Here is a 27,575-nt window from a genome sequence, read left to right on the forward strand (position 1 = left end):
TTATGTAAACAGAACTCACTTTCCATCGTATTTACTAATTAATAACAAGAATCTTCATCCTGCTAGGATGAATACTTACACAGTTTTCAAACCTTAAGTTGGCCTTTAAAATAATGAGAAATTTGGACTGATTCTTCCATAGTACGAGTAGTCTATTTTTGGGAGCTGATAGTGATAAATACTGTCTTCAGTTTTTAAACTATTTATTTGCAATAGGCCAATAGGATTATCTGCTATTTCGCCTAGTTTTGGTTTACAACCATTTCACTCTTTAGGTGTATCATGCAAAACCCTTGAATGTTTCCATTTAAATCTCTCACCCCCAGAGCTGGAATCACCATTGCTTTGTTGGTGATATTCTAGTTCAGTGAGAAATGGTTCTGTTGAAATAACTTGTATCATTGACTATACACAGAACTTCTGTGTATAGTCAATGCTTGTATCCTTTTAGAGTTTGTGTGAGATTTCTTAGAGCTGCAGGTCTAATGATTATTCAAACATTTTTAGACTTTGAATCCTGTTTACAATTAATATATCATTCCGTGGTAGAATCGATATTTAAAACCTTTTTTTAAGGATTGTTTGATATCTTCAGGACAGGTACATTGTTAATTTTGCTTATTTAATGTATGATTTGGCATGTTGGCCTAATAATAATTAACTACCGGTACCTAATAACTATTAAATTATTAGGTAGAGAGAACAGTAGAGAGAAATCCAGTCACCAAACAAATAAATATTGTCCTTTTTAAAATTTGTATTTATTAGCCTAAAGAGTGTTTGATGATAAACAAATCAAATCCTTTTATCTCAGAGCTTTTAATTGGTGCACTCAATATCAAACTGGTCCACTTTTTATGCCCTCGCCTCAACTGATAACCTCAAAACTGTATCATCCGCAAAATTATTGAACTTTGTAAACATTTTGTCAGTTGAACATAGTGATTAAACTGTAATACTTTGTTTCATAATTGTTCTAATTAACTAATCCATAATTTGATGAAATTTTACTTTGTTGTTTAACCGCTGCTGTTGAATGGATAACAAGTTAGCGCAAATGAGTAAATTAAATTAGTTTAAGTTTTTATACACTCGGGGATACGAAAGAAGGATATCTACTGAGCATCGCCTAGATATGAAATTTGATTACTTGTGAAACAGTCTTTTTCCTTTTACCTTGCTTTGTCACCAAATAATTTTAGTCAACTGCATTTATAAAATAAAAGAAGCCCTTTTGTAAAAAAAAAACTTAATATCAATATGACAGGTCTACTATTCTCTAACTCTACAACTCATTGGAAAGAATCATAAAAAGAAGGAAGGAAAGGAGGTCTACTATTCTCTAACTCTACAACTCATTGGAAAGAATCATAAAAAGAAGGAAGGAAAGGACATTCTATTCTCTCTGGTACTGAAATATTCATTAGACAATATTTATAATTTATACCATATAAGTACGGCACGGTATTTATTTCTTTTGGTCTTATAAGATAACTCAAATATTTAAAAAGTTAATTAAAATTTATTATATTATTAATTTTTTAATTGGCGTCTTCAGGTTGTATTTACTTTTTGTCCATGTAAAACGCTGGAATATAGAATCTTTGATATTCAATTGCTAAACTACTAACTAAGGAGTTTCAAGAGTAATTTGTAAAGCCAACTCGATAAATATTAAGTGGAAAATTCATATTCAGGTAAAAATGTAGATAGGAAATATTAATTAATATCACATTTTGTGAAAAAGCAAACCAATAACCTGCCATATGGTGAATACAATCAGCCTTGTGTGTATGTTGCAAGTTTGCAGATAGTTTTCTGAAGGCTCTCTAATATGTTAAATTTTACTTGTAAGCTGATAAAGTAACACTTTCTGTAACTGTTTTGTATAATGGGAATATTATTGATTATTAAAAATGATTATATAATAAACAACTCGCCTTTGGCTCGTTGGGGGCTCTGCCCCCAGGCCCCCTAGCTAAAACTATTAATTGCAGCAGATTTTTTACATATCCGGCACTTTTTCTAATATAAAATCAATATTTAAATTTTTAAACATTTTTAAAAGTTTGTTGGCACTATGATTTTAAGATATTTCTTGGTTTTGAATGTTTTAACTTGCCAACAATTGTTATAAATCCTTTTAAGTTTGTTATGTACAATTAATTTACATTGTTTGAAGAAGTTTTCTGATAAATAACTAGTTTTTGTGGTTAGAAACAAAATTTCACTATTCTTTAGATGAAACGCTACATTAACGTAGACAATGAAAACAGCTCATTAATTAGGCCAAAACCAATCAGAACAATTCTATGAAACAAGTAGTTTGGTGCTTAAACGTAATTTAATTCAAAGTATAGCATGAATCAGTCAAGTTATGCATGTTAGGCCTTGACAACAGTTTGGCATTCATGCATGTGGAACAGGGAGAATTGGAAAGGATTAATAGTTTTGGAGAATTTGTGAGCAAGGCAGCACCTTGTGTAGACAAGGCTGTCTACTGGAATGTTAAAGCAAGGTTGTGTAATTGTTGAAGTGACCCAGTGGGGAATGTTGAATTTCGTGATTGGTCCTTAACCTTTCAGAGGGCGCATTGGTTTTTAAAACGGGAGAGGGCGCACCCGGAGGTTACTTCCGGGTCAATAAAAACAAAGATTTATGAAGTAAAATTTGTATTTTAGTATACAAATTAAGTTTTATTTTTAATTTTAAACATCAAAAATATGTTTAGTGAACTCTTAATTGTACAATAATTTAATTTAGATTTTAAAAATATAAAATTAAACTATTATTCTATCAAATTTTCTAACATAAAAGTATATGAAGAAATCTTTTACAAGAATATATTCAACAAGTTAATTTAAATTTTACCACAATGTTCCATAATGTGGTTTTAATTTATGACACTCTCAATACCTGATGTTTTAAGTAATTTAAGATAATGGGTATCTTAATACTAAATGGCTCTGTACATACGTCGTTCGTGAATCTCCCTTTCAGCATGGCTAAGAGTGTTGCAATTCGAAATTTAACTTCTTCTGTCATCTTGTAAAAACTATATATTTACTTAATAATGACATGAATCGTAAAAAAATAATTATTTACAGTAATAGTTTACACGCAATAATCAACGCACACACTAATCTTAGAGGTCGCATCACGGAAGTTGCCTCCAGGCTGTACGAGAATCGGCAGAGCGCACACGGAAGTTACTTCCAGCCTCTTACAAAACTGAACAAAACTAACAAATATAAAATAGTAGGGGTGAGTTTTGACCTTCACTCTATTCTAGGAATGAGGTGCGTGAGGTACAGTGACACTCACACTGCCGATACCACTCAAAATAATATAATCACGAAAAATAAAACATCCCCGGAGGTTACTTCCGTGATGCGACCTCTGGAAGGTTAAATTTTAGTAGGCTTTTCAGTAATGCTGTTGTAGCAAATCTACGGTTTAGCAAATTTCCATTTAATTGATTTAGAATGTTCTCTAGAATATTTCCCTAAACATGTCAGATTCATTCCACATTCAAACCAAAGTAGTTTTTTTGAGCACAAAGGTTCGCTGATGCAGGTTAGGAAAAAAGTGTTCATCATATAGCTTAGTATGAAATAAATAGATTTGATTTAAATACATCCCTAAGCAAACAAACTACTAGGCTACAGTTTATTCCTTACCTGTATACTTAACATTAACTTCTAATTTTAATTTACAGGTTTTTATGTTTAGTTTTGTAGCCAATAAGCGTACAAAACACTTTAATATACTAAATTATTCGCTGTTTGAAGCTTTACAAAATAGTTTAGAAAAAAATGCAAAAATTTTTTATTTTGAGTATAAAAAATGAAGATTTTTACCTTGTAGTACCCTTATAAAACCCCGTTTCTATAGTCCGATCATTCTTGTTAGCAAACCTGTTAGAATAAACGTAGGTTTACAAGTTTGTACAAAATTGAATTAAATTCAAATTGTTTTTACTCGAGTTATCGTGTTAACAGACACTCTTTAAGACACACAAACATACTAGGCTATACAAAAATGTACGGTATGAAATTGGATTGTACTTTTGCCCTCTGCGGACATCAAAAGTAAATCGGGTCTGGGTAGGTCTTACCATGAGACTTACGATTATAGATAATTCCCTGTTGGGGAAATTTGATAAAATCGAGGTTAAGTGAGGCTAGGTTTTCTTGGCACCTCTCCGATTGAGTGGGCAGCAAAACAAAATAAAACTCAGGCCATTGACCTTGAAACATTCAACATCCTTCTCCAACTAGGAGACTATTATATCACTTGGTGTGTTGCTGACCAACTATTTACCTAATAATTTTTGTATCTAACTTAAAAAGTTAATTAGGAACACCAACTTTTGAGATAACCGTAAGCTGCACATCTGTCAACCGTACACATAAACGAAGTCTTAATGAGGAATTTTCTAAAATTATATTATTTTTTCAATCAACCTCCTCAAAAGCACACGAGCCTTAAACATAGGGTTTTAATTAATTGTATTTAAAATATTGAATATGTGTCCATTGTTACATTTAAGCTTATCAGTTTGTTTTCCCGAGTCAACCTTTTGATTAGTTATTTATTAGTTAGTGATGTGGGCTCATAAAAGTGGACACTAGTTGCACCCTCACAGTCACTACTTCAACAGGTTCACTATCTGACTAACGTAACTATTCTGAAGTGAGAAGTGAGTAATCATAGTTTTAGTATTGTTAGTGTTGTGTTATGCAGGGTATTTGGCTCGTTGTCACTCTCAGTGATCTATTCCTGGTGATCACTTTTCTCGTACCCTTACTCGTAAACGACTATTTCTGCCTGTGTTACTTTTCTCTGGTGCGTTTATTTCATCTTGAGATAATTTTGAACCTAAATTTAACCACTGTCACATTAGTTTTTCTCCCTATCTTCATTTTTCTCTGTATTTGGTAAATAACATGGCAAAATATTGTAATACTTTAACTGGATTATGAAATATTTTTTATTTCCTGTTTGTGCAACAAGAGAAAGTAAAAAACGTTGTATTTTTTCCACATTTTTGGCATTAGTCATATGTCGTGTTTAAGTATAGCTGCATCCACACTTTGCGAACGTTCCCGACAAACATATACGTTTGTGCGCCGAACTAAAAAAAAAACTTTCAATGAACGTTCGCTGAACATTATTTAAGCTGTTTCACGGACAAAATATGGTGTTCCCTCTAAACTCAGTATTTAGGTTTATCGAGTGAAGATGGATGTGTGTAGACGTTGGCATACTTGCTTGTACTGTTGTTTAGGCTGCATATTATATTATCAGCTATCAACGCTCAAAAATTCTAAGTACTTTAAACGCCCAGGGGGGTATTTGATTTACCTTTCCTGTGCATTTGTTAACCAAAACCACTTTTTTGAACGCCGTTGGCATTTTTTAGAGGAGATGAAAACGAGAGTATATAATTTTGTAAAACTATCCTAACCCATATACTTTGTAGGGAATCTAACCCGCACTGAAGTCCAAGACGCTAACCACTACGCTAGTAACACACCCTATTTATCCTAGGATATTGAATAATCTATCACGTTGTCGGTACATAAGGTATTTTCATCTGCGCGTATACACTGGTACTAAATAATACAACAGTTGTTCTGTTGTCCCTGCTAATTGTCTACGAGTCACCTGTGTTTAGCAGCCAGGGCTGTGTTTTGACATCCAGCATGTAATGTGAGTCTGCCAGCCAATTACATGTACAAAATAACTTGTTGATTTCCATCACGGCCTTGAATCAATGAAACTTGTTATCATTTGTAAGTTTGAGTTTCCCCGTTATCTAGAACCAATTCACATTCAAGTGAACGTTTGTTTAGCAACACCTTGAATGATTTTCCCCATTCTTTGAGTGTTAGGTTTTTTTTAGTTTCGTAATTTATCTTACAAAACCCTTGTAGGCTGCTAAGTGAGTTTGGTCCAATTTTGATGAAATTTGGCATGACTAAGTAGGGTTAGATATATATACTTGGAGAACCAGCAAGATTGCTTAATAAAAATGTTATGGGGTGTAGAAATTTTTTTTAAATTGGGTTTTAAAAAACTTTTAGTGGTTAATCATAGAAACGCTAAATATTAATCACAGCCTTTATGTAGCAAATGTTTTTGTTTATTTTTTTAATGCGTTGTAGCGAGTAAATCCTTGTAGTTACAGAGAAAATTCCAAAGATTTTATTGTGTTTTTGTAATATTAAAATTCTTTCTTTTTCATCACCTATGACATTTGAAATTGGATTATCAACCAACCTAACCTATCCTTACCCATCCTAACTTATCGAGACCCAATTCTACATCACTGAACCTAACTAATCTGTCCAAACCTAACCAATCCTCACTCTGGTCAGATCTAGTTCCTGATCATGTTGGTAAACATTACCCGTATTGTTTTGCCACGGAACTTCCCCAACATGGGTGGATGAGTGCGAGAGCCGTGTGGAGTGTAGATTGTCGCCGAGGGCGCACATTCTAGATACAAACATGTTTGCTCTTTGTAACCCACTTTCTCTCATCAGATCAGTCCAGGGAAAGGCTTCCTAATCCCTTGTAGTATTTTATGTTGGATCGAATCTTTGTGTTGCAATTTGTTTATCTGTTATCACCTTGAGATACTAAATAGATAGGTACATCTGGGATGTAGGAAAATCTTAAATAATATTTCCTATAGGATCTAGTGTTTCTGTAATAAATATCAAAGTTTTGGAATCATTATCGTTGAAGCCAACAGTGAAAATTTATGGCTGAGGTAGAAATGGTTACAGCTGTTAATTTGCTCTCCATGTTATTAACCCTTGACTGCTCGAATGGCGACTGTTACGAATAAACTGACAAAAAACAATGAGTACTCAGTGAAAGCAGTGACAATAATTTATTTGAACCATTTTACTAACATCTTCTTTATAAGCCAACAAACTCAACTCATTTGTTTACATTCTCTCCTTTAAATTAATAACATGTGTTTTAATTATTAGTAAGCATACAATATTAACATTGACAACAGCTGGCAATTTGAAACCAGTAAGTTAAACCATTGACTATAGGTTAAACCAATACAGCATATATAACAGCGACCTATAATCGCCGAAAAAATCTACCTCAAAGGGTTAAAAGTGTTTAACCCTTCCCTTTGTCTTAATAAATATTTCAAGGCTTGATCTGGATTTGAATAAAATTAATTATAATGATTTATTACTCATGTTTGTCAAATGGATACTTTTGATAAAAGAGTTAGGCTACTATTAGGTGCACATTCTTTTATTCATTTAATTTTCACCTCGCTCTTATTTTACAGGTTTTGTTCAGAGTGATTTGGGTGCGACCAGTTTTTGTCGAGTGAGCAAACTGCTCATTACAGTGTCTTTTACGAGGTGAGTGCAAATTAATATTCCGTTAATAAAGGTTGTCATTGCGAAATCAGACTTTAAATGGTTTCGGTTTGTCATTGCGAAATAAGACTTTAAATGGTTTCGGTTTACGAGCTAATCGCAAAATAATTATATAAGATTCTAATTGAAAGTAGTTCCGTGTTGAAATCGTACAGGTGTTACAGGAAAAAAAAACGATTTTCACCTCAATTTTGTCGAATTAGAGCTAAATATTGTTTATTCGCTTGGGAAGGCGTTTTTATTTATTATGGTCCATATCTTGTGGCTATCGTGAATGTACTTGATACCAGCTTTCGCTTAAGCATGTACGATGGCGGTCAACAAATTTTACAATAGGCCTATACATCTACAAAGTAGACTTCTCGTCCTATTTTGGAGTCTGAAACTTGTTTTTATGTGTGTTTCATGTTGGTAATGTTGAGCGCTGGTGTTTACAAAATAATTTTTTCTTTCTGATACTGTGATTTGTGCTTTACTGTGAGGTTATAAAACCAATGGATGAGCTAGCTATTGTTTATAAATTATATTTGGATAAAATTGTTTTTAAATACAAGTGAAATAACAAGAAACATAGTTTTTTTAACACTCAACAAACTTTACATGATGAATCTAAAAGGGAGTTTGTGTAATGCATAGTGTTACTAGACAATTATTTTTGTTACCAGAATTTAAGTTCACATTCATTTGTCGGTCTCATCTAATTATTGTATATCTTTCCACATATTGACACTCAAACATTATATTACCGTACTCGTATTTACAAATAAATCTCTGCGCTTGTTCTGTATAATTTTGAGAGGGATGGGGTTTGCTTCTTAATCATGTATGATTGCAAAATTATATTAAATATTTGTTTACTTTAATATACAATATTGGTGCCCTTTCAAACCAAATGATCTTTTGAAAATTGGAAAATAATTAATTTTTTAACCTCAACTATGCTTGAACTTTGTTGTATTGGTCATTACGGACAGTTTACTGCTTCGAAGATACAAACATTATTTAGACAACTTCTTAACTGTAGTATTCAATTTAATATTGCATTGCAGCATTTTAAAAAAATTGGTGGACCTCCAACCCGGTTTAAATAGGTCTGTAACAACAATATAATGACAATGATTACTTTCTTGTTAAACACTTTTTACTAACCGATGCAATGATTTGGTCCGAGGTCTGGTCTAGTGTAGGCCTAATTACTTGATCTGCACTCTACACCAAGGCGTTCGGTTCAGCTGACATTTGCCAAGTGGGTGTGTCCAGACTTGGACCGGTTTGGTTTGCGAATGACCGGACACGCCACCAATATTCTCTGCGACCTGCTTCCGTATGTCTCGCGTTCACATCGCTTTCGTAACGCGTTTTATGAACGGTATATGTATCAGATTATTTCAGTTTTTAGCTGTTCTTGAAGGTTAAGTGGTTTTTGAAACTTGTATTTTTCACTTTTTTAAATACCGGTAGGCCTATGTGAAAAAAAAACTTCTGAGAATAGATGAGAAAGTATTTTTTGCATAAAATCAGGACCTAATATAGGCTAAAGTATAAAAATCAGTGTTGCAAAATTACAAATTTTTATACCAGAAAAAGTGGGGGAAATTATTCCATGAATCTGAGTACGTGTATATATCTGAGATTAAACCAGCATTTTTGTATTTTTTAAATATTTTTTGAAGCTATAGCTTTTTAAAGAAAACAAAACAAATATTTAAACTACTCTTGATCAAGATCGTAAAATCCACTTAAAAATAATTCCTGTGGACTGTCAAAATACATTTTATTAGTGCTACAGTAAATATTTGCCTGTGACAAACGTAGTCTCCACCCAGATCAGCGAGAGGTAGGCGCAGTAGGGTCGAATGCAGATAAATTGTTTATTGTGCATAAGTCCAGCGTTGCAACACCCCAAGTGGGTCGACAAGGTGGAGGCAGTATGTTGTGTATAATTATACTGTAGTGTACACGTTGCGATTGCCACATTACTGATACACACTTTCAGTTGATCACTCCCTAATGCATCGTGTCATTGTAAATGTTTGTACAGTAGAACCTCGATAACAAGTCCTTTTTCAAAGTAGTCTCGATCTCAACAAAAACAGGTCCCTTATAGTAAATGTATTCAAATCGCCCCTAATCACATCTTAATGAAACCTCGATAAAAAGTTGAAACCTTGATAAAAAGCCTTATTAAGAATCCCGTCAATCTTGATAGTCTTGTTATCAAGGTTCTTCTACTGTACTAGTATTTTCCCAACCAAATTGTTTTCAGCTAAATTTGTGATTGTAATGAATTTTGGGATGGAATATGATTATATTTATTTACTAGATATGTCAATGAAATTATGCCATATTACAGTAGTAAGTTATGTAATATTTAAATAATTCTTTTAGGTATAAGAAGAACGCTTCAATATTCACATTTTTTTACCTCTTTTATGCTCAGAGTCTTGTTGGATTCCAACAGCTGTAGAAGGAAATCCTTTGGCGTCTTGGTCACACTTCCATTCCAGGTTCATTACAGTATGCAACAGAGTGTCCATAAGCCATCTTAAGTATTTTAAATTGGAGTGTCAGTGACACTAGCTGTCCTTAAATCATTTGGACCAGCATGTTTTCAATAACTTCTTTTAAAGTATCGCTATCCTTGTTTCAGAATAATCAATGAAGTAAAACTTGTTTATAAATTTCTAAATATATAATCTAAAATTGAGTTTTAACACTTACTCTAGATTTACAGGAAAGTTAAACTTATTTTGAAGTAGGTAATCAGTCAATTAGCCAATATAAGTGCTTTAAATCTGTTCATGTTTGGAAAGTGTCGAGATAAGAGTGAGTTTAGTGAAGATAGTGTTTACCAGAAACTAAATTGAAGAGTAATATAAAAATGCACTTATAATGATTGTCTTTTCGTCTTTGACACTTTTCTATTTATAGAATGGAAATTTTACAGCTTATTTGTACAATCGGATTGAATTACTGTCGCTGTATCATCTTATATATTAAAACGTGAAGGGTTCTTTATTGTCAAAATATGTTGAATCAAACACTGGACGGATTTTCATGATTCTGCTGTTAAAAGGGAGATTTTTTAAAGTATAGCAGCTGACGCTTAAGATTGTTTCAATTCAATTTGGTTTAACTAACAGCTGGTTTTCTGATTTAAAGATGACATACAGTAGTTGAATTATCCATTGTAAAAATTCTCAAGTTTTAATGTTTTAATGAATCAGCTGTTTTGAAAAAGGTTCTTTCTACAAACTGTCACTGAAATGCTTTCAATTTAAATTGTTTACAAAATATTGATCATTACTGTTTTTACGACCATACTAAATAATGTAGTAGATTCTAGATTTTATCGATAGTACAGTATTTCCACCAAGTTTTCAACCAGAGAAACACCATAATCATGACATTTTATTTATTTATCATATTTATATTTTTATTTATTTATTACCTAAGCAGTGGGAGAAGAAACAATTATAAAGTGACATTACCATTGTGAGAAGTTAAACAAATAGCATTAACGTAAGAAATATGACTAGTAGAGCACAGAACAGGTGTGTTGTGTAGGTTAGTGAACTGTGGATGGTCTTACTAGTCCATCGCCAGCTGGCCAGACCACTAGACTGCTCAGCGCATGCCAGCTTCCAATGTGATTTTGACTTTTAAAATGTTAAACTTCCTGTTAGTCCTATCATAAAAAATCCATAAAATATTTGAAGAAATGTAGAAAGAGGCCATGAATCATAAACCCTCATAATTAATAATTTGATATGTTATCAAATCATACTGTATTGTCGTTTTGTTTTGTTTTAATTTAAACAAAAGTTAAGTATTTATATTGAAGTTTGAAATTGTACCAAGTTCTAAAACATGTAAACAACATGTCATTGATAACGTCTCATAGAACCCGTGCCAATTGTCGGCTACAAATAATAAACAAATAAGACGATCACAAAATCTTTGAATAAATACTTAGTTAATTATATGTTTACAAAGAGTTATCACAGATAATAACTGAATAAAATATAAAAACTATATCGAACATTAAGTGAGATATGGGAGTGATGGGACTAAATTTTTTTGGGGTAAAAATCTTCTTTTTTTTATTTGACAATCACACATTCAATTTTGCAATTACTTTCTATTATTTTTTGTTGAGCTTAAAAACTTAAAATACAAATATTTTTTATAATTAAGTATTGTTGTACAATAAGTGAAGACTATGAAGGAAATGCCAACAACTCTAAATTTGGAATTCCTATGTTATTCCTATGGAGGATTTAAGTTAACTGTTAAGTAACTTACTTGTTCATGAGTATCTATAGTTTGGTAAAATTTGGAAAATTTATTTGTTTCATACCATTCTATCAAAATTTTACTAATAACACACTTTATAACCTTCCTTGTGTCAGCAAAGCTAAGTACTTCAAAATAATTGTTTTTTAAATAGGGAATATGAGAATTTCCAGGAAATATTTTATTTAAAATCCAATCAGACAAAAGGAAATTGGCGTAGTCTGCAGGTTTTCTGCGGTGGGGGAATTTAAACTCGTGTTGCAGTTGATGTATGGATGTATGGACAATACACAATATTCCCCACAAATGAACAGCTCAACTGCTTCACAGGGGTTATGGTTATGTAATGTTGTCGGGGCTTCACTATTTTATACACTGAGCTACAATCCACTTTGCTATCTAGTCAACTTGAACAGAGGTCTAGGTTCTACTTTATTATTGTGGTAATCAATGTTTATGTAATGGTAATCACCTAGCTAATGCATTTGTAGCAATAGTTGTGAGCTTGGAAAATTTTGGGAATCAGTTAACAACGGGATTCCACATTTTAATAAGATTCCTTATTTGTAAATCAATGGGGTAAAACGATATGAATAATGCTATCCTCATTACCTTTTAAAGTCTACTCTGTAGCGAAACAAATAACATTAATGAAAAATCAATACTATTATGACCTTATTATAAGTATGAAAATTGTTTCTTGACGGTATGTAAAAAATACTATGGTTTCAGCTCACAAAAACTTTCTTAGTCTTTTTAACAATCTCCACCCAACATCTTGTCCAATAAGCTACGTACAAACAAACAATTTTACGAAACTTACGAGTTTAAACGTATCGCGATTCGTCCGGTCGACATTTCTAAAATGTCAGCGAATGTTTGAGTTTTTGGAATGCAAAAAGAAACCTTGATCTGTCGTTGCCAGGACAACTACGCCCAGAGTAAAATAAACAGGTTTGGCCAACTTTGAGACCGATCCAGTAAGTTGCACTTGACACAACTTTGACGAAATATTGTCAGTGTAAACTTATAATTGGCAACACTTTGTATGGTGTTGCTGTAATGATATATTGCACGAAACTATTCACCTTTGCAGTGACATTTGCTCATCGCCATGTATGTACGTTTGAATTGGTATTGGTGTACTCAAATGTTTTAGCGGATACTCAGCTTTGCAAACTGTAATTCTAGCTCATCTAACTGTTTCTATTCTAATTTTAGGTTTTCTGTTGGGTTGAACATTTTGATGAGGTGCAATATTTTACTTTTTCGAAAATAGTAAAATCTCTTTGAAAATAAGGACATGTTTCTGTAAAACGCCAGTGTCTGAAAGTTTCGATTTATAACAGTAGATTTTGACATAACTTGTTAAAGTTGTAAATATAAATGATGTTACCACCATGCTTTTGCCCTTTTAAAAATCTACAAGCTAAAGGCATTCTAAGCTATGTACAGTACTATGATTTCTATCAGAGCTACGTGAGTGAAAACTAGGACAGTTCATTTTTATTTCCTCATCTAAATTAGGCGAAAAAAGGAAAACTGTTTAGTAAATTTAAATACATTACTAATTTTTACTTAGTGGTCAACTCTCGTTGATTCTGGGCGCATACATACAGTTTTGTACGGAAAATTTCACTGTAAATTCACTTTATTGGAGGGTAAAATAATTATTTCTTGTAGTCACCCTGTATGACGAGAAATAATTCCCTGTCGAAGACCTTTCCCGTTCACTACCACCATGCTTTTTTAAAGGCTGAAATGTTTACTGTAATCATATACAAATCCCCAAACATACGTTTACAGTTGGGTTAGGTTAGGTCGCAACTAAAGCACAACCTAAACCTTAAATTGTCCCTTGTGGAATTAACGGAAAAGGTCTCATGTCCACTGTCAAATATACGCAATGTTTCTCGATATTGAACGTACAGTATTATTTGACGCGGACGTAGGTGGTACGGAATGCAGCGAAATGTAACGCGAACGCGGCGCACAAACGTCAAAGCATGCAGTTTTCCTTGATCAGCTGTTGTCCGCGCATGCGCATCAGCCGCCGCTGCCACGTGTACCGGTTCAGTCGTCGCCGAGCCGCACCGCACAGTTCAGTTCAGTTCTGAGCGCCGATCAGTTGTCGCTTACGTTGTCCCTGTTTCTTATTTATCTTGTGGCATTCGTTATCTCGTTGTTACAAAGGATTAGACCGCAAACATGGATAAGGTAAGGGGTTGTGTATGTTTTGTGTTGGAAATGTTGGAAAATTTTGTGTGTAAAGGTTACCATATTGTTAGTCGACCGCGTGGTCAGGTATTTAATGAGATGTCAAGTGTTTTTTTTTTAGTTTAGGTAAAATTAATGATATTTTGTGTAGGTACTTGAACACCATTTGTTTAGTGTTAGGCCCGTAAATGGCTCGGTGTGGTGTTGCTCGTAAGAGTTATTTCCGTCTTCTCGAACGTAATGGTTTTAGTTGTTTTCAAATTATTTGCAACTAATTTTGGGTTTTTACGCTCTATTCGTTGTTGACACTTGTATTTATTGGATTTTAATCAATAGATTTATCATTGTAATTCGAACTATCAATATGGAACACCACGTGGCCGGAAGTGTAAGGAATTTATTATGTTTTATTTTGTTGTTTTATGAATTAATTATCATGATAATATTGAAACATTATGGACACCGAATCTGATTGCTGGAACAACACATTTATCTGCGCTATTCGCACTATTGCGATAGTCGTGATTTTCCATATTGATAACAAGTGTCAATTCTCGGGAAACATCTTGGTAATGATAAAAGATAACAGTTTGATTTAGTGTGTTGTAAAATTTGAATTCCATTTCGAAGGCGATACACTTGCATCCGGTTATCAAATTTCATCTTCCCAGCTGAAATACTAGAAATCTTATGTGTAATTTCCGATCGCGATTAACTTACGTCCGGCTGTATCAAATGTCTTCTTTGTAACTGAATTGTTTGTATTTTTGAACATTAATAATTGCATTCCGATAGCGATTACATTACATCCGGTTGAATCAAATGTCATTTCCCCAATTGATCTATTTGTGCGGTTCAATTAGGATTTTTATTTTCAAACGATTTAAATAAGGAAATATTAGTTAAAAACTCGATATGATTAAAAAAGTGCGGTGGGTAATTTTCTGTTTATTGGATTTTAAGTTAAACTGAACACATGATAATCATAATTATAAATATGTTCTAGAAATTACTTTTTTTTTTAAAATAATTCCATTTCTGACTCAAGCTGTCGATATTGTATTCACATAGCGTGATAGTTTTTACCTGTTGACTACAAGTTAGCAATATTTGGCTATAAACGGTGCCTGCCACCGCCTTATCTGGGATTGGCTGTAAAAGTGGCAGACAATAAGTGTTAATTGGACCGTAGTGTTTCTTTGTACGTCTGGCCAATCAGCACTCGATAAACTACTAATTGTGGACACTTTGTTGCGAATCTTAAGACACAAGAGCAAAAAGTCAAGCGTTGCAATACCAGAATAGGAAATTTAAACTCTTCTTAAACACACAATTTAGAATAGTTTGAAAGTAGACCTGAATAATCAAGTCATATAAGTATTAAGCTTATAATACAATTCCATTAAAATATAAATTAAACAAAAAGTTTTATGAGCAACAAAAATTTTCCAATGTAACTAAACAGAGCCGAATCACTGAACAGAATCGGGTACAAATTAATTTTAATTTAGGAAACCCAGTTGTTATCTACTTAAATACATTATGATAACAGACAAATGAGGTACTTTTAACGTTACAAATCAATTTACAAACGTTATTTAAAATATGTCCTGCTCTTCCACTTGCAGTTTTGAACAGATGTCTGCGTCAACGAACAGTTCGTTAGTCTGCGTATGTCAAGTCAATACAAAGAGAGAATCGGCAAGGTTTATCAGACTTTTCCCACAGGTTGTACTCACCAAATGCATCAATCACTAATTAACATCATGAGATGGAAGCATAACTTAATTTAAACCCAAGTATAACCGTGTGCGTGAAATGCCTTGTGTATCTTATTTACTAAGATCAGCTGTTGCTTTAGTCACGGTCATTCAGCCCAATTATCAAGGGCAGCTGGGTCCGGTTTTGGAATTTTTGACTTCGATAATAATCAAACCGGTGGCCTTCATAATCACTTTGCACCAGGGGTGACAATTTTACAAGTATTGATAGTGCTAATCAGTAAGTTGCCTGTTCGATCGTGGGAAGTGTCTCAACTTTTCAATTGTACGAATCTACCGAACTGTACTTGATCATTGGTGCTTCTGAGAAACAGCTGATCTTACCAACAACAGCTGATCTTACCAACAAAGCGGTTTCATTCATTCAACACCAATCGTTCAGTCTCCTTCGACGTAAAAAAACACACCCTGTTGATGTGTTGTCAAATTATCCTCCACCTTTTTATGTTGACCCACAAATAGTGTTCAGCGGTTTGGAGGAAATTGTGTCATAGTATTGTTTAAAAGATTACGGTATGTATACCGTAACTTTTCTCCTTTTCACCTTTACCATGTAGTTAACATACTTAAAAATCGTGACTATGGGCAACAAATATAAAGAATTAAATAGGCCCATAGCTTCTTACCTAACCTAACCGAGAACATTGAACAGTTCGGAATGCTCGGTAGGAAGCAGTCCAGTCGCTGAAGTGGTCGGCGAGAAAGCACTAGCAGCAGAGTTGAAGGCCGTGCTGCCGCCGCGGGTCGTGTAAATTACACAGAGCGGATTCCAGGTATTGTCTGTAGTTGAGGGGAATCTCGTGACGAAACACCTGTCATTGGCTGAGGGGGTCGTAGTCTTGACCTTCGGGTCAAAAAAGTTGTCAAAATATTTGAATGGACGAAGGGAGTACAAAGTGAATTTAGAGAATTAGAATGTTGATTAAGAAGTATTTATCTACATGATTTATTGCTTTGAGTGTTATTAGAGTAAGCAACCTTTGTTGTCCGGGTAGTTACTGAGGCATACAGTACTACCTGTGATCGACTTTAGCATGGATCGATGCCGGATCTTTTAGTAACAATCGTATTTAAGTGGTTGTCCTCTCACAAACAGATTTATCTACAAATAGTCTAAGCTATTGGTTACTACGTTGAAATCTCGGTTGCAACGCCTCCGACTATTTAACAAAGCGTTGTATTCATTTTACACAGCTCGCCCCCCATTTGTAAAGTCATCTCACACCTTCTTTTAGTAAATCTCGGTGCCCAATTATTTTAAGGGGGGTATTTGGAAGACATGGATAGCGTGAACGTGCCTACAAAACCTTACGGAAAGGGAAGGTGATTAAGAGAAGAGAAAAGACGGGGTTGGGAGGGAGTAGTGTAGAAGGAATGGGTGGCTGGTGCCGGGTTGTCATACTTCATAACTGTCATGGCGGCGGGTGAAAGGACCAGTGCCGGGTCGACGTGTTTTTTTTTATACTAAAGGTAGGTGCCGGGTTGAAGAACTCCCGGTTGTAGGTACCGACATGAAGATAATTACATCAATGCGATGAACAAGTCAGTAAAAACTTGAGTAAATGCCATCACATGGATATAACGTTAAAGTTAGTTCCCTAACCTTTCATATTGTCTGATCTTTGATAGCAGCCAAATGCTAAGGACGTCTTCTCTGGTAATCCTTGCCCTCGTAATCTTATCTCCTGACATTCACCTGCTCGTTTGTTTGGACGGTAGTTTGTTGAGTTTCGGTTTGTTTGTCATCAGATCCTTTGTCGTTTTTTGTCGCCTGAAAGTTTTCCGTCGTTGGTGTAATCGGTCGTCGGCCTCTTGTATTATTCCTTGGTGCGGTTAATGATTTAGAACAGTGAGGACATGATTTATAGTTCCTTGAAATTTGACTATTGTAGTTATTATTTTATTCAACAACTAGACCTACTCTAACTACGGCACTGCAACAAATTCTTCGCTTCTAAAATGTAATACAGTTATTGTTTTAATTGAATTTTGTTTAACCTTGGGTGGATGATCAGATAAAAATAAAACAACCTGTTTACATGTTTGGTACTAGTTTAAAATTGCAGTGTATATTTTTTATGAGGCTACTGATAATAATTTGGCAATGAAGGTTAAGCGTTTATCGTTAAGAATAAAGGTCAGTTTTTTTAGGTAACGATAACCTAATTGCTTAAAATGTGTTGCAGTCGATACTGTAATCAACTGTACTCAAAAATGTTTTGCCAATCTAACCAAGTGATATTCTGCTGACTTAAGAAAGGCTTTGGGTGCCGTTTATTTTGGCACAAAAGGGTGTACACTTTCATTTCAGCTGAAAGGTTAGATCAGTTGATGCCAATAGAACAGCGAGGCTAGTTGGGATAACTACTGCTTAGGCAGTCGTGAGTGCAACGAAAGGCTTAATGCATTACTTTGAGAATGGTCCTTATTGACTTGTTAAAACTTTGCGGTTGTGGTCACGTTTGTAACATAAAGTAAGTAGAATTGACACATTTTCACAATGGTATACTCATATTACTCGCGTTACAACGTCCTTACGTCGTCGTTATCATACAGAAATTCTGATTCAGAAAAGGTTCGGCGATATAAACCAACACTTTCAACAAGGCCGACGCTTTTCACTTCTCTGTGCGAACGGTGAAAAAACGAAAACAAAACAGCGGGAGTGGAAAAACACGGGACAATCGAACAAGGAAGGAGCGGCGGCCAAATGGTAAACAGAGCGAGAGGTTGGCGGTCCGTGCTATTTGTGTGGTGCTGGAGCTGTAAATAGAGACATGTCTGAGTCTCCACACTCAACACACCCGCAGTCGTACAAACCTTGAAACTGTCTAATTATCACTCCATTCGGCCATGTGTTTTTCTATCACCGATTGAATTCAAGTTGTCAGCTTACAACACGTGACCAGGTTGAAACAAACCCAACCGTCGCTATCTTCAGTAAAGTGACCAATGGAACGTTCCAATCAACTACGTCTCTGTTGGGTTCCCCAAAAACTTCAGTAGATGCCATTTCAGTGTCATTCCTTATTGTGATACTGTTACAAGAATTTAAGCTCACTCTTCCATGCAACTGTTTCAACAAGAGTGTTCTCTACGTACGATATCTCACACTCATATCAAATTCATTTTTTATAAGTCTAGGCTCTTCTAGTGACACTACAGTTAAAAACTTCAACAAATGTCTCTTATCAACTATTTTAGTAGCGATCGCGTAGGCCTACTTTTATCGCAAATCTCTACAATGTCTAAAACCCTCTTCCGCAATTAAGGTACGGTAAGTTGTCCCATTCAAAACTGGCAATAACTTTCAATCCGTCGTGTCTTATCCAGAACTTGAATTTCCTTTGCTTAGTACGAACATTGAAGTAGTTGAATTCCCAAACTAATGTTAGTCCAGCTCTCAATTGTTGAAACAAGACTTCGAATTTCTTTCTACAACTGCAACTAAAGCTCAAGCTCATCCTTTGTATCACTTGCTTGCTTTATAAGGATTCCTCTTAATCTTATTTCTTTATGAGCACTTTAATCTTTGTCTGCAGTACCGACTAGGGTCTTCAATTATTGCATGCAGCGCTTGCTTTTTGCTTCACCCTCTCTCCCAAATCTCAATTAAGTGTAATCCCTCTTACAGCTACCATTTGAATACAGAATAATCCCGCTGGACCAAAAGTTTCAAAAGACAATGGTTTCCGACACTGCCTTTGAAATTCCTCTCAAAAATCAAAGTAGTTTTGGATCAAAGATAATGTTAACTTCTCTTAGTCCAATTGTGACCATACATGTGGCCTCCCACCCACGTCTGCTAGTTATCAACATATCCTGGGTATTTCCCGTGACCACGCGGCGACAGAGTGACCGATGCCAAGCCTCGCCTCAGCTGGCGACGAGCCAGTCCGTTATTGTCAACGAGTTAGAACTTCCTGGTTGTGAAGAACTTTCTTGACTTCGGAGAACACTTGGCACAACAACAGGCCAGACTTTGACGTAGACTTGGGACTTGTCACAAAACAGCGGGAAATTAGGACGGTTGCGGTCGAAATAGAAACACGTTGGTTTTGGCTGTTCATGATGCCTCTGGTTGTTTATTCTTTGATGTGGCATACCTTGGCAAATCTTTTATAGGCTCTTGGATATATGATGCTTTACTTCGCTGGTGCTTCATGTCAACCAATATTTCAACAATGATAGATTCTAAAGAACTGATACAGTTATTTATTTGAGATGTCGTCCATTTCGTCTCGTCTATTTCAATGACGACGTATCTGCAAATCACTGAAGCTTGATCGATTTCAGAGAAACCTTCAATGACTCTTGATACAAGTAACCAAGTATGTGACCATATTTCGCAGACGACGGGTCCTACAATACAAAACAGCTGAACACGAACCATATCCCAACAAATTTTCATCCTCAAAATCTGACAGCTAACTGATTTTAGACAAAATTTCTACCACAGATCTTCTAAATTCGTCGACTGGTCCTGAAAAATTCATCAAACCATTATTAAACATTGTTTAATGTTAGGTAAAACACCTAAACTATTTTAGACAATATTACTACGAAAATAACTGATGTTCAAAAACAGACATTTACTGGGCCACATAGCCAATCACAGACCAAGCCCACCGCACTGACCATTAAAACCACTGATACGGCTTATCACGCAGCAATCTTGTATATTTTCCTGTGTTATACAACCGGCGGCATTGTCCTAGTGATTAGTATTTGCGTCACCAGGACTATCACTGGTGCAACATCAACCACTGACAACTGCAATTGCACTTGTATCTCAAGTGGGCATGTTCTTACGTACCTTGTTAACCAGTTCGAGGAAGAGTATACAAGTCGAACAAACGTGAGGTGCGCTTCGAATAATTACATGAGCCACGTTATGTATGCATCAAATGAATAAAGTGTGTTGTGCGATGTTATTGTTTTAAAGAATCTCAAATTGTTTCTTATTAGTTCGTTTTATATGCGATATTTGCAAAAAACATCAACTTGTGAAACATGTTCACCACGTCGTGTTTGATTTTGTGATTTTTTATATTCTTGTAAACAAGCGCTATCACTAACGTTTGATAGGGAGACATTTTGACCTTGCCTACGGCTACGATAAACATAATTTACACTGAGCACGGTTTTATTAATATTTACGTAGTAATGTATATCCATCTCAATTGACGTAAGTACATAGTATGCCAGCTCTTCATATTTTGCATTTTTATCCATATTTGAGTAAAGGAAGATGCATACACATCTTTGAAATCCCCGATTTAAGGCGTTATGCTACACCATTAATGTAAGCGATCAAAACAGTCTGGGTAACTTAACAAATCAAACGATTAAAACAGTCACAATAACACCTCGAACAATACAACAGTAAAACCGCGATAGCGATGTCTTGTCGAGATTATAAAATAAGACTTTCACAAGCTATACTTCTTATCGAGGTTTGCAATAGAGCTGATTAGCCATGGGTAAAAGATAAAATCAAGGGAATATGTAAATGGCACTTCGTATCAAGTTTTTTATCGATGGTTTTGTTATTGGGTTCCACCGATGTTTTACAATATTTTGGCAGTAAACAAATTTCGGGTCAGCTTTATTTAATTATTTTAATTTTAAAGAACACACGACAAACCACGTGGTGTTTATTAATTAACATACAAAAAGAGTGGTTAAAATGAAGGGTGTATAATGGAGATTAAACCTTTACTGATTCCGTGAACACACTTTAATTTCTCCACTTAATGATGAAGTGATTATTTAAACGGAATTGATATATTTTACTATATCCCTGCCACACTCGCATTACCAGATTAGATTTTTTTGTCCAGCTTAAAGGTAAGGTGGAGTGGGAGACGGTCAGAAGGTCCCGGTCCAAAAATTTACCTGAAAATCCTTTGCCTGTTTTGGTAAGGTTCCCGGGACCCCAGACCTCTCTTGACTGGAGAGGTTTAAGATGGGGTTGACAAACGATAAGGGGCTGTCTTAGTCTCTCTTTCATGTCCCACTTTCTAAATGTAGTCACAATTTTACTGCTTAATTTGTTTAATACACTATGATTTACAAAAAAACACATTACAGTAGTATATGTGCCTTTAGACGCCCCTCTTCTGAATTTTCTAAACTTGCAATCCTAGGCTGTATACACAATATACGTCACATGGTCGATTACATAACCGGGTAGTATTGGCGTAGTGGCGATAACAGCGGCTGTTAGGCGCCCAGTCAGCAATACAGAGGGCGAGGGTTGCCTCGTGGCGGAGACTACACTTGCGAAACGTCCTTCAGATAAACAACTGAATAACACAGGGTAAAGCTAGAGCTATACTTGTGTCGCAATATCGTGCTACATCCTTTAGTGCCGATTGCATGTTTAAGGTGGTATGCAGTCAGTCAAGGAGGAAATCAAATTAGTCATACATATCAAAATTAAACGTCCAACAAATTGTCTTAGGACACATTCACGACAAACCTTCTGAAATCGTATTGTATTGGATCGACACCTATATTCTTCATGGTTGTGGTAGGTTTTCAAAAATGCTAATGGTCACCATCGGGAGATGTCCTCAACTCGTGTTAATAGAAACCTAGATAAGGACACCTTACATTGCTTTGCTCCAACCTAATTTCAACGGACTAGTACAAGCAAATCGATTAATATATTTTATCAGGTTTAGTGGCCGGTTGGATTTTAGTCAACAAAAGCGGTGTTCTAAAGACATTTTATGCCGATCCACTTTAAGGAAATGTGACAAAACCATAAAAAGGTTCCAGATGACTTGAGTGGCATTGATTTCACAGTTCTTACTTTTTACTTTGTTATTAGCCAAAGACGGATTATTTAAGTCAGAGAAATATTATTTAAAAATAGTGAATGTGATGAAAGCTGTGTCCAAGGGCCTACGGTTACATTTACCCCCCACGTAGAGGTCAAAGGTCGGTACAAGGGCCAAGGGTCAATCGGTGATTTGTCAAATTACACTTATCACTGTCCGTTCACCAGGAACATTCATGTACCGGTCGAAAATCATAAGCAGACGTAGAATCGTCGGTGCCGATAAACACAACTCTTTAAATTTCAAAATACCTTCCCTAGATCTACGAGGAGTTAATTTTATTTGACTTATTTGTCTATTGTTAGAAAAATAAGCTTCAGTTCGATAATATTCAAGTAATTTAATAAATTAAAAAATTATAAACAACTTAAAACCCTACTTATATTGATAACTTGGTCGGAATCGGACTACAAAGTATAGTATGTATTCTAACACTATCTGACAGTTAAGATAGCGAATTATCTAACGATTACAGCATGCAAGATAAAATAACTAGCATAACTCGAGCTGGCGGGTCAGCTGTGAGCTGTGACCGGGGAAACAGCTGTTGGTGGTCAAGGTCGGACAGAACCTGTGTCGGGCCACAGAGGCCATCAGCTGGACGTTAACTAAATGTAAAAGAATACATTGTATTGCAAGCGTTTTGACATACTTATAGCAGAATGGGAATAACTTAAAAGTAAATACAGTAAAACCTCGATAACAAGACTCGCATGAGGATTAAAAGACTTGCTATCGAGGTTGATTTCTTGTCGAGGTTTGCTGTAACATGTGATTGGGGGTAAACGAGGATTTGAAAATGACACTTGTTATCGAGGTTGGCTATTAAAGAGGGTCTTGTTATCGAGGTTGGCTATTAAAGAGGGTCTTGTTATCGAGGTTCCACATCGATACCACTTGCTCGTCAGTTAAATTGTTTTCACAAATCCAAGTTTTAAATGCTAGGTTTGTTTTTAATTTAGTGGAGACTTATGCACTATGAAACTACAGATAGGTCATATACGATTATTACCGATATTAAATAATTTTTTTAAATTTGTTTACGAAGACGACGGATCAAAGTTACACAAGGTCATTAATAAAATCAAGAAGTGAATAAATCAAGAAGTGAATAGTTGTTCTTCTTTTTGCAATAAATTTATTTGGTAGGTTGTTGACGCTTTTAGTTTTATACATTTCAATTAATTTAATACTTGAAGAAATCGTGTCAACAATATCACAATTATGTAAAATCCTCCAACTTTCGCAACAATAGCGGGAAAAATTAACACATATTACCATTACGTAAATGTGTTAATCTATAGAACACTAAGCAAAAACTCGAACGGCGACCAGTTTTTCTTGGATTAGCAGCGAGTTTTTACCCTGTCGAACCTCGATCGACGACAAAAACAGCGAAGATAGCGAGCTTATCAAATGGGACCTTGAAAACTCGATTTTAATGCGCACTAAATTTTGGCAAGGTTCTAATCTCGGGTTGGGGATTGATAGACGAGTGCAACAATCTTTCTGTAGGGTCAGAGGTCATTGAAATCTGCACTTTGTGTAAAAAATATTCAAGTTGAACCGAAACTGAAATGAAGGGTGAACTTGGAAAGTGAAAGCAACGGTAAAGTAGTGAATGAAACCAACGCCTCGTAGGGCTGGGCGGTGTTGAGACGGCAGCGGTCTTGCAAAGGTTAATTGGCTATTCTCAACCACCCTGCATTCACCTTTCTATGACCCGCGCAACGTCCCGACCAATAGAAAGTCGGCTCTATATCCAGGGCGTTTTTCTCCAAGTACACCAAATTACAAGTACATAGTCAATGATTAGGGATCAAATATCTCACAAGTTGACAGACCTCTCTCTACTTCATTATTGATCAGTTGGTGTGCCTTGTGCCGTTAACCGGTCCAAAGTACCGAATGTTTGTGAATGGCACTATGGATGCAAATTTTCAAACAGTATCGTCGACATACCGGAAGTGTAGTTTCGTTGATAACTTGTTTGCGCAACACGCTGTGATAGTGATAATGTATCAGTGACATTACTGCGAGTACCTAGAACACTATCACTAGGCACACCGGCCAAACATCACTAGTTTACAACATACAGGGTGTCCCGGAACTCTCTACCAATATTTTAGGGCATTGCTCCTGGGTAAGAAACATACCTAAATATCATATTACAACTGTCCGGAAGTCCTTAGTTACTCAGCCGCCAATTTTTTTACTTATTAATTTTTTTCTGAAAATTGGTTAAACATACGAAGTTGTAACTTTGCACAAACATTTGGCAGCTAGACAAAGCTACAAAAACATTATGACGATTTTTCAAATTCATAGCGGTCACGTATCACTAAAACTGCCATATCTCAGTTAATACTCGTCCGATCTTTAAGATTAAGGTGTCGATCGATTTGGAATAAAATTGCCTTAAACAAGTTATTCTTGTAAAATTTTAGTAAAATCAACGGTTTTCGAGTAATTTAAGAAAGAAAGTTTAAAACAGCCGCCATTTTGTTTTATGAATTTGAAAAATCGTCATATATTTTTTGTAGCTTTGTCTAGTTGTCAACTTCGTATGTTTAACCAATTTTCAGAAAAAAATTAATATGTAAAAAAAAAACAAAATGGCGGCTATCTGAGTAACTAAGGACTTCCGGACAATTTTAATTTGATATTTAGGTGTGTTTCTAACCCAGGAGCAATGCCCTAAAATATTGGTAGAGAGTTCCGGGACACCCTGTATAGATGACGAGCACTTTTGGTTGGGCATATACTTGTTACTCCAAATGTTGAGAACTACACCACTCCTAAATATAGGTTTACGAGTTCTAGCAGAGGAGGGAACTGAGTGAGGCTACATTTATTCGCTTTTGACTCTATGTAATGAGAATGTTTATGTTCTAATTTATCATTCTTTAAGCTTACTAATTTTGCAAAAGAATGTGTTCCATAAACCTTTGCGTAGTATACACAGTAGGCGTGATACTTAAACATATTGTGTCAACATTCACGTTTTGCCAACAAACACATCTTGAAATGCATCTAATGTGTCATAAGCAGGTGTATTTAGGCAAGTAGAGATTTATTTATGTTTCCACCGCCAGGATATGAATAAGAATCTGTTTCACCGTCACACAAACATTGTTGGCACACGCTGCTGAACTTATTTAGACGATCCATTGTCCTCAATGCAAAAATAAACCTACTTAAAACATACCTGTAATAAGAGGTTGTCCACCCGTAGGACACACACGGGATGAAAGTAGACAATTTTACTCTTGTTTGTTTTGTTTTTTATGTAACAGGAAAGTAATTGAACAAAATGTCCTTTACGTTAGTTTGGCGTTAGATAAAGAGGAAAATGAATTTAGTGACAACTTAGTTACAGTATGACATTTTGCAGCCTCAATCATTCAGCCTCATTTTGCAGTTTTAACTTACACGATTGAACTTTTTCGGTGAATTTATTACCACTGTATAATTTTTATTGAAAATTACCAAAATCGAAGCTTTTAAGCTATGTCTTGAACCCGACATAAACTAAACTAATCCGAAACAAGATTTGTTAATAATAAAATAATTTTATCCTGTGAAAACACAGTTAGTGAACTATTCTGTGCTCTCTGTAGTGAACTAACTTCGGTTTAAAAAACTGAAGTATTTTTACATTACATGTTTCATTTGCTACTAATTTCACGTGGAATTTATCAAAGAGAAATGTCATACCATTGTAGTATTGTACATTTTAAAACGCTTCATAATATAACCGTAAAATTTTTTTCACCAGTATCGATATAAATTATTTACAAATTTACGTAAAGACAGCATGATTCTCAATTTAACCTCGATGTTGATAAGGAATAGACAACGTGGGTCGCTATGTCTTGTTGGAATATACAACTGTAAATATATGTATGTAGTTTATCACATAAATACAGATCATTCCGCAGCTTGTGATAATAACAGTACTTTATCCCCGCTTCGGCCGCTACGTTCCTGTTTCCCTTGAACTACAGCCGAGAGCCGACCGCTCGGCCTTACCTTACTTCTGTACAGTTTCCTTAGCGAAACTAGTTTTTATTAGTTGTCTATTCCATTTAGTTTACATAGTGTTGTGTTTTGTGAGCTATTTTACTCGTATATGAATTATTAGTTTAGAGTGTATTTCAATCGATATCACATTTACATTCATTACAGATAGGCCTAGAAGTATCTAGGACGGTTAAGTTTTGTTAGGATACATCATTTGTCTGTTGACAACTGAATTTGTAAGCTAATTCATTGAAATATGGGTTTTGTCAACTTGGTCTAAATTTGTGTTTTTATTTTCAGGTAAATATCCCGTAGTATTAGCATCTGCCTGTTACACAGTGGTGAGTTTGTTTTGCTTGAATTCAAGTGAAATATTTGTAATTTGTTAAGGTTTTGCACTTTTTCACGTTTGTTTACTTGTTACATTGCTGTTTTTGTACAACATTTTGCTTTATAAAATAAAATACTGTAGATGTAGTTTTAATTAATGGATACATATTATACATCTTTTTCATACGCCCAAGTTACTCTTTTTTATTGAAACAGTTATTTTTAAACAAAATAACCCCATAAGTTGCTCGTGATTTCAATATTATATTTTCATTCAACGCCTGTTTTCACATGCTGTATGTTATAACTTCGTGCTGCTGATCTCTACGTGTTAAATCATTCTCATAAAGGTGCAAGACGTTGTTAAATAATTTCATTTGGTGAGAAATTTGTGCCAGTGACAACATAGGGCCGGTAACGCACACATTGAGCAAAACCGCGTTAAAGTGCAGTCATAGCATTGATCGTACAGAAACTGTGGGAGTCGTGTTTTCACTTTTCCACATTGTGCACGGTTTCACGCTACTGCACGGTGCACAGCTTGTGGTAGATTGATTGGATGACGTAGTAGACACTAGACATCGACTAGACGATGGACTAGACTGAGAAAGTAAAGGAAGCCTTGTGTGGTTCCCTTCCCTGCCATCACTTGTATACTG

At 35.1% G+C, this 27,575-nt stretch overlaps 1 protein-coding gene across 4 annotated transcripts in view; it reads left to right on the forward strand.

The window, feature by feature from the left end:
• Positions 1–27,575, forward strand: part of LOC128992365 (A-kinase anchor protein 1, mitochondrial-like) — a 71,400-nt gene that overhangs the window by 8,637 nt on the left and 35,188 nt on the right. For 3 of the 4 annotated variants that reach the window (XM_054415915.1, XM_054415930.1, XM_054415938.1), the window contains exon 2: positions 7,328–7,403. The gene's annotated coding sequence lies outside the window, so the exon portion shown is untranslated. Of the gene's footprint in view, positions 1–7,327; positions 7,404–13,785; positions 13,935–27,575 lie in introns of those variants that run through there. The other variant, XM_054415923.1, reaches the window with a different exon arrangement.

The sequence above is a fragment of the Macrosteles quadrilineatus genome, unplaced genomic scaffold, assembly GCF_028750875.1.
Source record: "Macrosteles quadrilineatus isolate MER2022 unplaced genomic scaffold, UCM_ALF_1.0 Scaffold_1__1_contigs__length_201487025, whole genome shotgun sequence".
In the NCBI taxonomy this organism is placed as follows: domain Eukaryota; kingdom Metazoa; phylum Arthropoda; class Insecta; order Hemiptera; family Cicadellidae; genus Macrosteles; species Macrosteles quadrilineatus.